We start from the raw sequence: 14,623 nt of genomic DNA, 5'->3' as shown, positions 1-14,623 counted from the left end.
GTGTGCCTGTAAAACCCTATTAGCCAGCAAGTGTTGTTTAATTTTTTTTTTTACATATGAATCAATTGACTTGACTTGGTAACTTTGGGAAAGGATTGTGCACTCATATATTTATACATTTACCTACAGGTTCTCACATCTTTTTAGGGTTATTTCATTTTTGCTGGTGAGAATATACACATTGCCTTACAACAAAATTAAGTACATTGCAGTACAAATAAATGAGTAGTTTAAACTTAAACACCCCCCCCCCCCCCTCTCTCTCTTTTCCCCTTTAAAAGCACCTCTGTGACTCTGTGTTGGAAAGTTTCTTCTTAGCTTTAGATCTCATGAGATCCAGTCTGAAGAAGCTAAGAAGAAACTTAGCTGATATTTTAACTTGCATTGATAATGCCAGCTCTTAATGAGATTGCTATCACTATTCAATCAGCACTGTAGTGGTCCTTCCCAGGTGGTAATGGTCCTGACCAAGAGCAATACAAGAAGTATGGCCCTGCAAGTAATATGGTTTCTCTTATACCCCCAAGCTACTATTCTAATGATGTGTCAGCTAAAGTTCAGCAGCATAATGCTCAGCCAGCAGTGTTGGGAAGGTTACTTTTAAAATGTATTCCACTACAGATTAAAGCGCCAAAATGTATTGTTTTGTAACGTATTCCGTTACGTTACTCAATGAAAGTAATGTATTCTGAATACTTTGGATTACTTAATATATTATCATGCTTTTTACAACTACATAAATGTACTATTGCTGTGTGATTACTGTTACTGAAGGTCTGCGGCTCCGAACCGTAGTAAAGGGACCTCTGGCTAATATGTCCGGTTTGTAGCTGAAAACTAGCTTGTTGTCTGGGTCAACTTTGCTAGCAGTTGAAAGGCTGCTCCAACGGAGCTTATTGTTTTAGAGGAAAACACGAACACAGTGTACAGTCGAGTATTAATAGCTTACTTACAACTGGGCTTGTCAGGCACTCTTTTTGGCTGCAGTGGTTATTATTATATTTACATGCTTCCAGCTCCTGTTTCTGCAGGGTGACAACTCCCTCCTCGCGCTCACGGACACATGGTAAATGACCGATTGTTCAGTCGGACGTCACTAGCCGTGTCTGGACCTAAACTCCGCTGCAGGTCCATATATCAAACCATCACTATGGCATTACTGAGAGTTGAAAAACTGTCTAAGTCTTTCATCTTTAATAAAATGATCAGCGTTCTGCTCTACCAGGTGTAACAATTGAGTTTAACATCCAGGCATCCATGAAAACGGAATTTATGACATTTAATGGAGTTAGAAGTTAGCAGGGAGTTAGCTCGCTAGCTTCTATCTAAATACAATATAGCATGTCTGCGGGGTTTTGGAACGTACAGCTCTGTTATCACTTCCAGCATAAATGAAGACAGAAAACTAAACAGCAGTGAAGTTTGTAGGGTTACTGAAGTTGGGCTAGCTGGTATATAATGATGTGCTACGTGACCGCTAGCGACACAGCTATGTTAGCATAATATAAACAAGCTAACTTTTTTTCCACTCGATAAAAGTTAACGTGAGTGTTCTCGGTGGTCAGGAACAAATGTAATCGCATGGCAGGATGCTGTAAAAGGACCAAATTTCAGCCAGGAGAACAACTGAGATAATCCATCCACAATACGAGGTTAGTCATTCATGGGCTGCTGCATGGGCTGGGCTGTAGTTACATCCTAAGGTTTTAAAAACTGAGCTTAAATAAATGATTAGCGGTAATAAAAGCCGAGGGAGGTCAACAGGGATCACTGACTGTTTTAGGAGCTTTTTGAGATCAAATAGAAGAAAATACATAACATTAAACATGTTAACAACACAAAAGCCATATTAAACGCAGACTACTTTAGACCCGGAAGTAGGATTCGTCGCGTCATCACTGAACAACCGGATAGCGCTTTACTAGTCCCTAAGGACCCCAAAGCGCTTGACACAACCAGCCATCCATTCACACACTGGTGATGGCAAGCTACATTGTAGCCACAGCCACCCTGGGGCGCACTGACAGAGGCGAGGCTGCCGGACACTGGCGCCACCGGGCCCTCTGACCTCCACCAGTAGACAACGGGTGAAGTGTCTTGCACAAGGACACAACGACCGAGACTGTCCAAGCCAGGGCTCAAACCAGCAACCTTCCGATAACAAGGCAACTCCCAACTCTTGATCCACGATCGACACGTGTAGTCCATTCTCCCTGCAGCACAGACTACACTGACCATGATGCTACATTCTTTAGAGCTACCCCTGTAGCATTCTGCCTATTAGCTTAGCACAACAACAACAACAACAACAACAAGGCGCTCTCTCCCGCATGAAACACACTATTGCAGAGTGAGGGCGTCACCCTGTAACCAACCGTAACCTGCAGCCTGGAACAACAGAACGTAGCTGTCAAACAAAACCCAAACAGTCCTGACCCGCCACAATATGAAACAGGAAAATACCTCTGTGTAATCCATTTATTTCAACAAAGTAACTGTATTCTAAATACCACCTTTTAAACGGTAACTGTAACGGAATAGAGTTACTCATATTTTGTATTTTAAATACATGTATTCCGTTACTCCCCAACACTGTCAGTCAGTTATCAAAAATGTGCAAAATGAGCATCACAAACTAAAATTAAAAAGGCTGGCTGTTCATATGGTTAGTCTTAAGGAGAAATAACATGTGTAATCACTTTTACTTCTGTCGTGAGAGTAAACAGATTTCTGTATAATACTGTACTAACTACCACACTGATGTGGAAGTTTTTATTTCAGCATTTTACTGATTTTACACAGGGATGTATTCAGATTCATGGTATAAGTTAGGTCCATGTGGGATTTTTTTTCTTTAAGAACTGTATTCCGAAGGAGGAGAATTAATGTATTAAATCACATGAAACACGAGACCACCTGCAAACAACGTGTGTGTTAGGCTATAACATCACAGGCTGGAGAAAAAACTGGGGGGAAAAACCCATTCAAATAAAGAAATCTAATGTATTTACACTACAGATGAAACTTCCCACTGCGTCTTCTCATTGTTTCTTCTTTCTACTTCTGATGTTGCTCATTTAGCAAACACAAAGCAGCTTCTGGTATGCCATTCTCTGAAACAAAACTCTGTTAAGGCTCCCTGCAGGCCCGTGATAACTAATTCCCTTTCAGATGGATGGACACTATTGTACAGAATGAGCAATAAGTGGCCTTCTTGCACTAGTCTCGATTCACAAGTAAATATGTTACAGTTTTTGAATGTTTGCACCATATAATGACAAAAACACCCAAATATCTGAGCCGGTTGGGTTTTAGTCAAATATACTGTAAACACAGCAGTGAAATGTCACATTTTGCAGCCCACATCAAATGCCTTTAATATCACAGCGATGATACACTGACCCATTTTGAAGTGGAAGGGATGGATGATAAGATCACAGCTGAAGAGGCGATGCTTATCGAGCATTTAAATCAGTTTAATTTAAGGGCAGGGAAACAGGCTTTACTGAACGTGACCACAGGCAACATAATCTAACAATTCAAGAATAGGACGGCTCAAGAATAATCATTTCATTGTATTAGTCTGTTAGACTTTTAACAGCCCCGGCTTTTCATTAGTGTGTATGGTGCACAGTACATACACTTGGTGCATTAAAATTTTCATTTACAAGTAAATAAATAAATAAAAGCTTATTTCTTCAGATTGCTTTTCATATTTTCTATGTGTCGCTTAGTAGTTTATGTATGGCATTTGTTGAAACTCACCCAAGGTACTATCCACCTGCTAATGCTAGCTCCAAAGCCGTTGTGCGCTCTGACTCAAAGTTAGAACAGGATGATTCCTATTCTATAGACATTCTGCAAAAGATATATCATGTAAATTGTAAATTAGGTTGTTTTCAGTATTTTTGCTTGTTTAAATAAAGAAAATAAGTAATATCGATCATATTCTTGGCTCGTTGAGATGAATCTCTGTTTAATCTCTGTCATATCTGCTGTATTGATCATGTATGAATAGGCCTCTGCAATAATGTACCCTTGAACAATGACTGTAGCAGTCCTCTACTGCCAATCTCAAGTACTTTTCTAATTAAAAAAAAATTCAAGTTATCACTGATATTATTACTGACAAGTATTCAGTGCTTTGAGTGATGGAGACTGATATAGACAGAACTTATGAGCAGGAGAAAAAAGGGCTACAGTGCCAAGATGAGTCCCAGTGACCTTATCAGAACATGGCGGCGAGAGAAAAATTGATTTTGACATTAGTCACATACTTTTTTTCCAGACTGCTTTGGAAATAGTCATAATACTGAACAATGGAGATTGTAGAAAAGCCCGAGAATCCAGCGTTTCTTCTAATTTGATTTTAATCTATGTAATAAAAATTCAAATAATCATTGGATGGAAAGTGAAATCTAGTAGTTGATCAAACAGATCATTAGACCTTGAGAAACTTACTTGTGTAGTAGTTTTCAACTCTTCCACCTTCTGCTAAACAAATATTCTGTGAGGATGTTTTGTATTTTGTTTTATAGTCATTATACTAAAAAAAAAAAAGACTACAGAATAATTTATTTATCCCAAGTTAGAAATTACTTACTTTTTCATATGGAAAAAAAAAAACTCACTTCACTGACTTTTGAGTTTCTTTGAGACTTCTTTTCCTTTCCTTTTCTCCTCTTGAGCTCAAGTAGCTGGAGTGGCTTGTGTCAGGTAAAAATTAAACAAATATGTGACCTGTAGATCATTTTGCTTACAGGATCAATTCAATTAATTTGGAGATCTTAAATCATCTGCCAGACTTTCAAGTATTCACTACATATTCCTTAAGGGCTTAAGATCTTGGGAGGTTGACACCACCCACTTCTCTAGCATCAACTTGACAGAGGTTTAAATACGACAGGTTACACCTGTTGCTCCTGGATAGCTTTGCCCACGGCCACATAACTTGATTAGGTTTTAGTTTCCTTTTTTGATTTGAGTGAAATTAGAAGAAAAAATACAAAATGTCACATTTTTGTGGATATGAATATATATATATATACATACACATAGCTAGACAAAGTTTCAGAGAACATCATACCTGTACTTACATGCCTAAATGCACTTACTTTGTCACATAACTTGAAATATGCTGTCATTAGAGAAATTTATGCTTTTGTCTTGTTGGAAATTGTTTCCATTGTGGTTAATCAATGAATTTTGGCCCAAAATTCTGATATTAGAAAAGCATTTGATGTTGGTGTCTAAGGGACTGATACTTCCAAACTTCTTAATGGTGTTGTAGCGTATATGTAAAATTATTTTTGAGAGGACTAGAATTATTATTAACAACCCAAAAAAGTTCTGAGCTTCAAAACTGTAGGTTGATTAAAGGCTAGATTAAAATAAAAAAATTGAACATGGAATAATCATCTAATCCTAGCTCAGTGAAATAATCCAGCAATTCTTTACACTCTCCTTTACTTTGTTTACTGTATAACCTCAAGTCACCTTCTTAAAATAATCTTACTGGCTGACAGAGAACTGATGGATTATTTCATGAAAAATATGTAAGGTGGAAAATTTGTCTTCTCGTACCCCAAGAACATAATTTTTGCCAAAGATGTCCCATATTTAATTTCCAAGTGCATCAAAATTTTATGTAGGTGGGATATCACATCTATTGCCCATATTTACGACACTGAAATGCATGTGGTATATTAATATCTTCCAGCTGTAACATTCTGCATGACAGTTGAAGGAGACCAACTCTGTGATGCTTTTAGCCGCTAAACACTCATTTCTGTATTGTTTGTGTACTACAACTCCATGTAATTAATTATGAATTCCAGTCTGAATTTTTTCTACTGTGGCATTTAATTCCTGCTCAGTCTTATTGTTTGTGGCAAATTAAAAAGAAACTGATGATGTCACAATGACTAATAGAGTCCTGGCATCCACCATAAAAATGTTCTAATCTTTTTTTGTAAAATGAATAATAGTAAGGCAGTTGAAGTCCAAGTTGACACTTGTGTCTTGTAGTAGCCTGCAGCAGATTTCATACATGGGCTGCCTGTTTAATCCATGCACACATTTCTTAGTATCTTCATTCATTATAAGCTTGAGCCACTGTAATCCATTTTTTCCCACCAACGGTACACATAGCTCTTTTAATCTCAGTAACACTGCACTGAATGCTCAACGCAATGTCACAAGGATGTCTCCGCAGCATAGACTGTAGATTTTAGTAATCCATCCCTGCAAGCATTAATTTTAAATATATTTCTAATAAATGTAGAACTCGCTCTGTGACTGAAGGTCACCATACATTCAGTTAATATATAACATTCATTAAATCCTGCAGCATGTCGTCTGTCTGTGTGTAAATTTGTAAATTTGACTGAGATCTGAAAAACTGAAACACACAAAACCATTTTACTTTATGCTCAACTTATCTAACTTGTGCATTTTTGTTGAAGCTGAGGATTAAATTCATCTGCTATACAAAGCCAGGACTTTTAAATTGGTCGCTCATAAAATGGGTATGATCTTCATATAAGTAGCAATCATACACAAACATAGCCTAAGTTAATAACACAGATGCCGCACTTTGATGTCGTTATTGAACACTTGGATGTGAATTGCAAAAAACTTTATTCTCTAGATTAATTAGCTAACTTCTGTTCATGTGAGCCATTTTGCCTCCTGTGTGCTTTGGGTTTCATGTAAGACACTGCTTCCTTGAAAGCCTTATGTAAATAATCTTGATACAGTTTGACATTATTTGTTCACCCGATGATCACAAGACCTCCAGGGCCAGAGGTAACAAAGCAGTCCTTGCATATGTTGTGCTCTTAATATAACGTTTAAAGGGCAACCACTCGTAGGAAGAAAAGTAACAATCCTTAAATTCCTCAAACTGTAGGACGGGATCTCTATAGTGAAAATTTGACATCCAACATTCTTTAAGATCACACCCGACTAAGTACAGTAACATCCGAAGAATTCATTAGCACGCAAGTTCGCTTACTATTTCCAGCCTGGAATGCAAATGATTACTGAGTGTGCTCAACAGAAGTATGAAAGTACAAGCATGCTTTGTGTGTGTTAGACTGTATTTGTCTATAACTGTCAACAAGATGAAGACTAGACTACATTTAATAAGTAATTAAAGCAGAATTTCTGGCAAGGGTTCACAGACCTCTGTTGCAGCATTTGATTACTGTAAAAAAATGAAGAATGAACTAATTTGATACTAATAAGTGGTTTATAATAAAACAAGGATTTATGAACATTATCTGCATGGTTATTGTAAGGTTGCATCTGATGTTTTTAATACCTTTAAGTTCAGTAGGCAGGTGGTGATTAAATTCAAATCTGGAGACAGTGATAAGGGTTTCTTTCTTTCTTTCTTTCTTTCTTTCTTTCTTTCTTTCTTTCTTTCTTTCTTTCTTTCTTTCTTTCTTTTTGTGGCAGGTTTTGGTCAGTTTGTATGAAATTCTGAGACTCCAGCATATTTGACAAACTGGCGATATATGCCACTCTGGAAGTGTAGATAGGATCATTAATCATGAAAAAAATAATAGTGTAGATACAATATGAAGTATGCATACAGCATGGTACAGTTCTTATCGGCTGTAAGCTATGAATTGAAATTATACAATACACTTATCATTTTATATTACAGAAACTTGTAACACTGCACCACAAATGATATTATCCACAATGATTAGAAAACGTTACATCTGGCCATCTCAATATTTGTTAGCAATGAAGTAACAGTTAACTAAAGTTTAATTAACTATTTACAGTTACTTAATTATGATTATTAAAGCATTACTAATAGCTCTGAAAACCTGTTTTTGGTTTTATTAGGTTGGTAACATTTGATACCTGAGTTGTTTAGTTGAGAGATAGTAGGATTTATTTTTCAGCAAAGAATTATTCATAAAAGAAAATGATTTTTTTTTAGTAGATTCAAAACCCCATTTACAAAAATTTTGATGAGCCAAGTATCTAACACCAGAGTTGGCAGAAAATTAACTGTGAGGGGAGTGCAAGAGTGTGAGTGTAATGAAACTCCAAACAAGATTAAATTACACTTGTTTCCATTTTCGTTCTTCTTAATTAAGTGCTTTCCATGTTTTCTGTCTCAGTGTTTGAGGCCTTTCAGAATTTTGACAGGGCTGATTATGTTGCATGAAGCAGATGCTTTGTTGCAAAGATGTCCATTGACAATTATTGCTATTCTTCATAGCTCATTTCCCATGGAGCACTGAGAGAAATTGCACACTGGCTCCATGTTATTAATAGCCCCGCTTGATATGGAAATGAGGCACTAATTTAACCAAAATGCATCTTTTTTATTCTAGTTTGATTATCAAATGAACTAAGACATTCATGAAAAAGTATTACAGTTATTAGATGTGATATTAACACTTTTCAGCCACATTCTTTCATCTTTACACTTGATTAGGGAGAAAAAAATCTAACGTCCAACTTGACAAGCTGATTTTGTATAGCACTAGTTGAGCGTGTTTGCTTGTTTGTGCATGTGCGCGTGTGCGAGCGCTTCTCAAATAGAGGAACACAATTTCATCTGATTAGCCATTCTTATACAGGGCATGGATGAAGTAGTGCAAATTGAAAGCTTAGTTTTGCCACACTTTAGCTCCAGAAACACTCAAAAGGCGGTAGCTTTGGTAGGAAAGTGGAACGATGGTTAACTAACAGATCTAAATGGTAACATTTGAAAATAAAAATAATAAAAAAATTCTCAATTAACATTTTAAATCCTTTAGATAACATAATGTAATAAAAAATAATGTGCAGATAAGGTTTATATTCAATATGTCTTAATATAGCAAGATAAAAACATATGAAGGAGTCCCAGAAATTGATCATGAGAATTGGAACACATTTTGGCAGCGTAGTGTACTCGTTTTAAATGGAATGACAATAATGTTCAGCCTCAGCCTCAGTTTTACAATATCAGAGGAACACTGTTGGTGGCCTCAAGTTACCCAATTTTAAGTGGGATGAAAAAAAAGGAAGAAAAGAGGTAAGACTAAAAGACTAAAAACAGCAGAATTTCTCCTTAGATAGGCGGAAGCAGGTAATGGGTTAGGTCAGCTGAGAGCATTTTATACTTTTCTTCTCCTTCTCTCTCTCTTCTTTGTAAATGTTGATCCTAGCTTGCCTTGGCTGTACAGTCCATAGTATTTTAGGATCATGTAAACGTAAAGCAACCTTTTATTTAAGCATCTCAAGCAATGCAAACTATTTTAATATCCCCGAATGTGGAAAACATCATGTGAAAAAGTTTATTTAGAGTTTAGTATCTATCATTTATTTTCTAACTACTAAGCAACATAAGGAAAAGGTCATAGGCTTTCATAGGGAAATTTTTCTTTTTTTCCACTTCAGATTTGGAGCTACAGTAACCGTGACAAAATGAGGCAGTTAAATTTGAGCAGGCACCTCTGTACAGTGAGCATCTCATATTTGTAAACAACACTGCTGTCTGTCATGTCAGAAGTGAAGATGACTGGGTGCGAGAGTCGAGGGGGAAATAAGACATCATGATTTGATGACGAGGCGTCTCATTCCTCAAGCAGGGAGCTGATGATAACCTGTCGCTCTTCTGGTCTGCTACACCTACACACTAACAGGCTGCTGGAACCGGCTTCTTTCTGACAAGCTCCTGTCTTCTTTGCCCTTTCATCTCTTCGCTCCACAAAAGAGAGTTTAGAAGCCTTTTATCTATGCTTGGGGGTACAGTTCCTTGTCTGCCAAGAGAGGAATTCAACCAATTAAGCCTGTGGTACTATGCTTATGAACCATGCATCACAGGAAGGGCTCTAAACGTTTTCAGTATTTCACTCTGCATAATTGGTAAGCCTTATTCGAGTCAATGAAAAATAGTGAAATTCAACACATCCTGTTGTGTTGTTATATGAAAATATAGATCTTGTTTCTCGAGGTTATACCGTAGTTTGTATTATCATGTCCAGTATAAGAGCTTATGCACAACTGTCTAGGAGATTATCTTTAATTCTTCTTTGCTTCTGAGCTTTTAATTTTAGTGAAAGGACCTGAATTTTTTTGATCATCTATCATTGTTACTAAAATGCTAGCATCATGGTGGTGCAGCAATCTAGGATGCCTGCAAACCTAATACTGTACAGTCCACAGGAAACAGCATATCAGGGAAATATGCTGATATGCTTCTCTGATAACAATTAAAAGAAGGCAATTTTTTAAAATCTTGCCTTCCTGTAAAGCTTAAAATACTCCTCTTCAGGCTGGTACTTGAAATGCTACGAACTCCCTCCAACCATCTCTGCCCCACCCCTCCCCCAGCTTTCTCTCACTTGTATTCACTCCTTGTATGTTGCATTTGCAAAGCACATAGCTGTGCTCTGAAGAGATACCCAGCATGGATGCATTACTGAGAGACTGTCGGTGAGCAATTGCTGATCCTGGAGAGTGATAAAGAGAGTCGGGCTGTCTGCAAACTGAAAAAAAAAAAAAAAAAAACGAGGCTGGAGAGTCATGGAGCATACAGACCAGGAAGGTCACCAGCTGCCAAAGACGGGCTAGACCAGCTCCAGATTGTTCTCAGCTTTTCCTCTATTTACTGACACTAATGACATTGGGAAACTGTCATGGAGAAGCATATCAGAAAAAACCACAAGTACGTTAAGGACAAAGAAAGGTGCAGGCGCACTAAGTTAGCTGCCTGACTTACTTAAAAAACAGAAATCGAGTAAACAAAAGATTGAATCAAAAATCTTGACACAGTGATCTTGGCCTTTACACGAAGCAGCAGATGGGAAGTGGATTGATTAGAAGATATGCAAATGTGAAAATCCGCTGGACATCCTCATTATCACTACCTTTGCATATGGTCATTTTAAGGACGCGCTTATCTCTGGAACCATGCTAATAGATTTATTTCCTTACAACCCTTGACAATCATCTCCCCTGTATTTGCATTTGTTCGGGGATGCTCATCATCTAGAAGTCACATTTAGTGAGCTTGGAGGTTTACATCAAATATTCTACAGGTGTTATTAAACTCTTATAAAGCTTTAAGACTTACTGTCGGAAGCATCCAGCATTCTTCAAAAACCCATTGTTTTCAAACGGGTTATACATTCATTAGTTTTACTCTTCAGTTTTCTCTTTTCTTGGGAATTGACAGACAATTGGACTGAAATTTGGATCTCTTTTCTTGTTCTAGCCACAAGATTTTCAGCAGTGTTTAGTCACTTATTTGTCTGCAGGCTTCCCCAATCACATTTCTAGGCAGGTGCATGGCTGCCCTCCACAAATTACGTCCAGGATAATTTCATATTGATTAATGCAGATGCGTTCCTCTTGGCTCTCATACCCTACCTGCAGTCTATTTGGTATAAATTACTGGAGCCATTTTGCTGCACAAAGCCAGCCCCCTCTAATAAGGTGCTGGCTCATGTGTAGACTGGGGCCCCCAAACTACCCTTCTGCCTGCAGAAACCAGTAAAGCTTTTAATTGCCTTCTGTGCAAATGGTCCTTATGCACTTGACAAAGTATCTGGAAAGTCAGGCACGGACTGGTAGAGGGAGCCTATGCACTTGCAGCATGTGTGAATGAGACAGAAAGTGTGGGTGAAAATAGAGGGGGTGATGCATGTTCACAGATAGTGAGACTTAGCGAGACAGCTGGATGGCTAATACTATCCATGATAGTACAACCTTTATGAGTATGGTGGTAAAGTTACCCTTTATGAGTCCTGTCACCACTCAGCAAAATACTTGAATAGCCCTTCTTGTGGCCCACAGGATTATTTCCTTCTGTGTACATTCGCTACAGTAGAGTGGCTGATAACCCTGGGTAAAGCGATAAACAATCAAAGCGCGGCTTCAGTGGAAATGATTGCATTCTGTACCCTGCCCCAGAGATGGGGGCCATTATTAACGTGGGTCCTGTCCTGACAATGCTATTTTCTGGAAGGTAATTGCAGATTCAGATCTCTGAGAGGGCCTGACTGAGAGTAAATGCCACCTCTTTAATTATGGTCTCCTCCACGTCTCCTCTATTGAGCTGCGGAGATGTCTATCGCTCCATGGGATCCTGGGGAAAATGACTCTAATGGGAAATGACCAGTGTCTGGGAAGCCGGCTCAGATTAGAAGCGACGTTTCTAATTGATGGCTAAAGAAATCCCTGGCCGGATGACTGGGAAAAGTCACTTTGGAGCACATGTAATTGGAGTGATTGGACTTCTAACAAGAATCAGTGGATTATCTCTCCTGAGTTGATGCTTGCGCTAATGCAGACAATGTGCTTAATGAGAACTTCAAAATGTGAAAAACAACAACAACAAAAACCTCAAAAGTCAGAGGTTGGCACTGTTATGCCATATACAGTATGGAGCTGAGATGATTTCATCTAGATGTCCAAGAGAGGGGCCCAAGTATGTTCACCAAAAGTACTTTTATAGATGTATTATGAACCTAAGACCACGTATCATTAATATGTATTTTCCTCTTCTTGTATTTTTGTATTAAGTGATGTGAGTTTCTTCAGATAAAAAACATGAGGTATGTCAAATGTAAATGGCAAAGTCTGTAGCATGCTCCATATATGCCTCTATCTTCAGTATCAATGTCAAACCAACACAAAAGGGAGAACACATTAATATTCAAACAGTTACAATGAATTACAACTGAGTCTGCTCCCCATAAAATCTAACATGTTCTCGGTTCATATACAACATCCTGGCATCTAATATTATGCATCTGTACTGGAGCGTGAAAGTGCAATTTTAACCATGGTTCTCACACTATTCCAGAGTTTAATGGATGTGTATTTGCTTTAATCCTAAAAAGCTCCTTTGAGACAAATATCACTTTACTACATGAGGTCTGTTTTACCAAATGCTTTAGATTGAGGTTAGCATTAAACTAAAAGAACAACAAATGTAGCCACTTTTAATTTTACTCATTTTACTTTTTTTTTAAGTTTTATCATTATTTATAAATTCTTGCACCGCTAAAGTTCATATATATATTTTAAGCCAATAAATAATAGTTTCTTTTAATGCTCTGTGTGAATCACGCACTATAAGAAACATAATTCCTCTTAATAATATTATGAGGACATTTGTCTAATATAACCTACGACAGATAATAATAAGAGAAGCATTATTAATTATGTGATTGGAAACTTTGAAACTGTACAGTATGAGGTCTGCTTAGGAGCAAAAGCTGAAAGCCATGCAGTAAGTAGCCAGGAGACAAAATCAAACTGCATCCATTCATTCAGGGAATACAATGTTTGCTGTCTTCGTACTATCTGTGAGTCAACAGGACAAGGACAAAGTTTCACAACATTACAAAATAATAAAAGAGTAACTTTTGCTTTTACCCCTTTAATTGAACCACAATAGACTGAGGAAATATCAGTAAACAGTGCAGTATAATATTTTTATTACGATTAGGTAAAGTTTAACATGAATAAAAATTCATTTCATTTCCAGTTTTCTTCTTGCGTTTATATCAGCAGTAATGCTTTGTGCTCACAGTGTCACTACACCTTTAAGACTGTCTGCGGCGAGCTGTGGATGTTCACTCTCAAATCCATCACTGCTTTCTGTCAGTGGTAACAAATTTGCTGCTCTTTTCTGAATGTCCGGTCATTAGTTGACATTGTGGCGCAGGGCAGCGGGATCTCTGACATTCTCCAACTGGTGCAAAAAAGTTGAAATGACAAAATAATAACAACATCTGTCTTGTGTCCAGTGGTATTGACATAACATTACAGGTACCAAATTGTTTGTGTTGTGAAGTGTGTCGCGGAGATACCTCAAGCTTATGACTTTTAAAGCTCCAGACGGTGACAGGGTTTTATAGGAGATGATGGCTGATCGCTGGCTGCTAGACAAATATGTAATGACATAACTGGTTTTGATTGAATTCATTAAATAAGCTGTCCTCAGCAATACTTGTTCTGGTATTTCACTGGTTTGACATAGCCACTGCAATATTGTTATGTAAAAATATTGGAGCGCAGCCTTGAACGTCAGAGCATAATATTTCCCCACTTTTCCAAAGTGGGCCCTTAGAGTTAGAGTGCCAGCTGTGGTGTGCTCTTTGGATTGGATTTAGGGGCAGTTTACACTCCACTAACCCCAGCCAAAACTGTTTTCTGTGACAGCATTACAATTACTGGTTCGTTGTCCTCCTAAAATCCCTTTCCTTTGCAGCTTTAAAAGTGGAGCACACTAATCAGCAAAAACCTCTGTTTAACTCTCCCAGTGTATAAGCAGCGACACATACAACAATATATCTAATCATATTTACATATTATTTTCTTCCTATAATAGTAGGACTTACTACTAGAGCCAAATGTTTGTCAGGAATATTTTTATTTTAACAGACAAAACTTACACACATTTAGTTAATAAGCATTCCAACATGTGAAGGGCATAAAAAAAATCCTGTCTACTGTCCACTGCAGGAGCTATCTGTTTTAAGACTTCCTGCACCTGTGCTTATGTTCCCATCACAGGAAGCACCCCTGAAGGACTTCTTTCAGGGCTGTTTCCGGGGTGAAAAGAGTACTTACTCCAGATGCTTCTGAGTTGGTTCTG

The sequence above is a fragment of the Aulonocara sp. 'chitande type north' Nkhata Bay genome, linkage group LG16 (genome assembly GCF_057382095.1).
Source record: "Aulonocara sp. 'chitande type north' Nkhata Bay isolate Kocher_YH1m ecotype deep benthic linkage group LG16, A_spYH_male_GT1.1, whole genome shotgun sequence".
NCBI classification, from domain to species: Eukaryota; Metazoa; Chordata; class Actinopteri; order Cichliformes; family Cichlidae; genus Aulonocara; species Aulonocara sp. 'chitande type north' Nkhata Bay.
The sequence above is the reverse complement of the archived record's forward strand: the minus strand, read 5'-3'. Positions refer to the sequence as shown.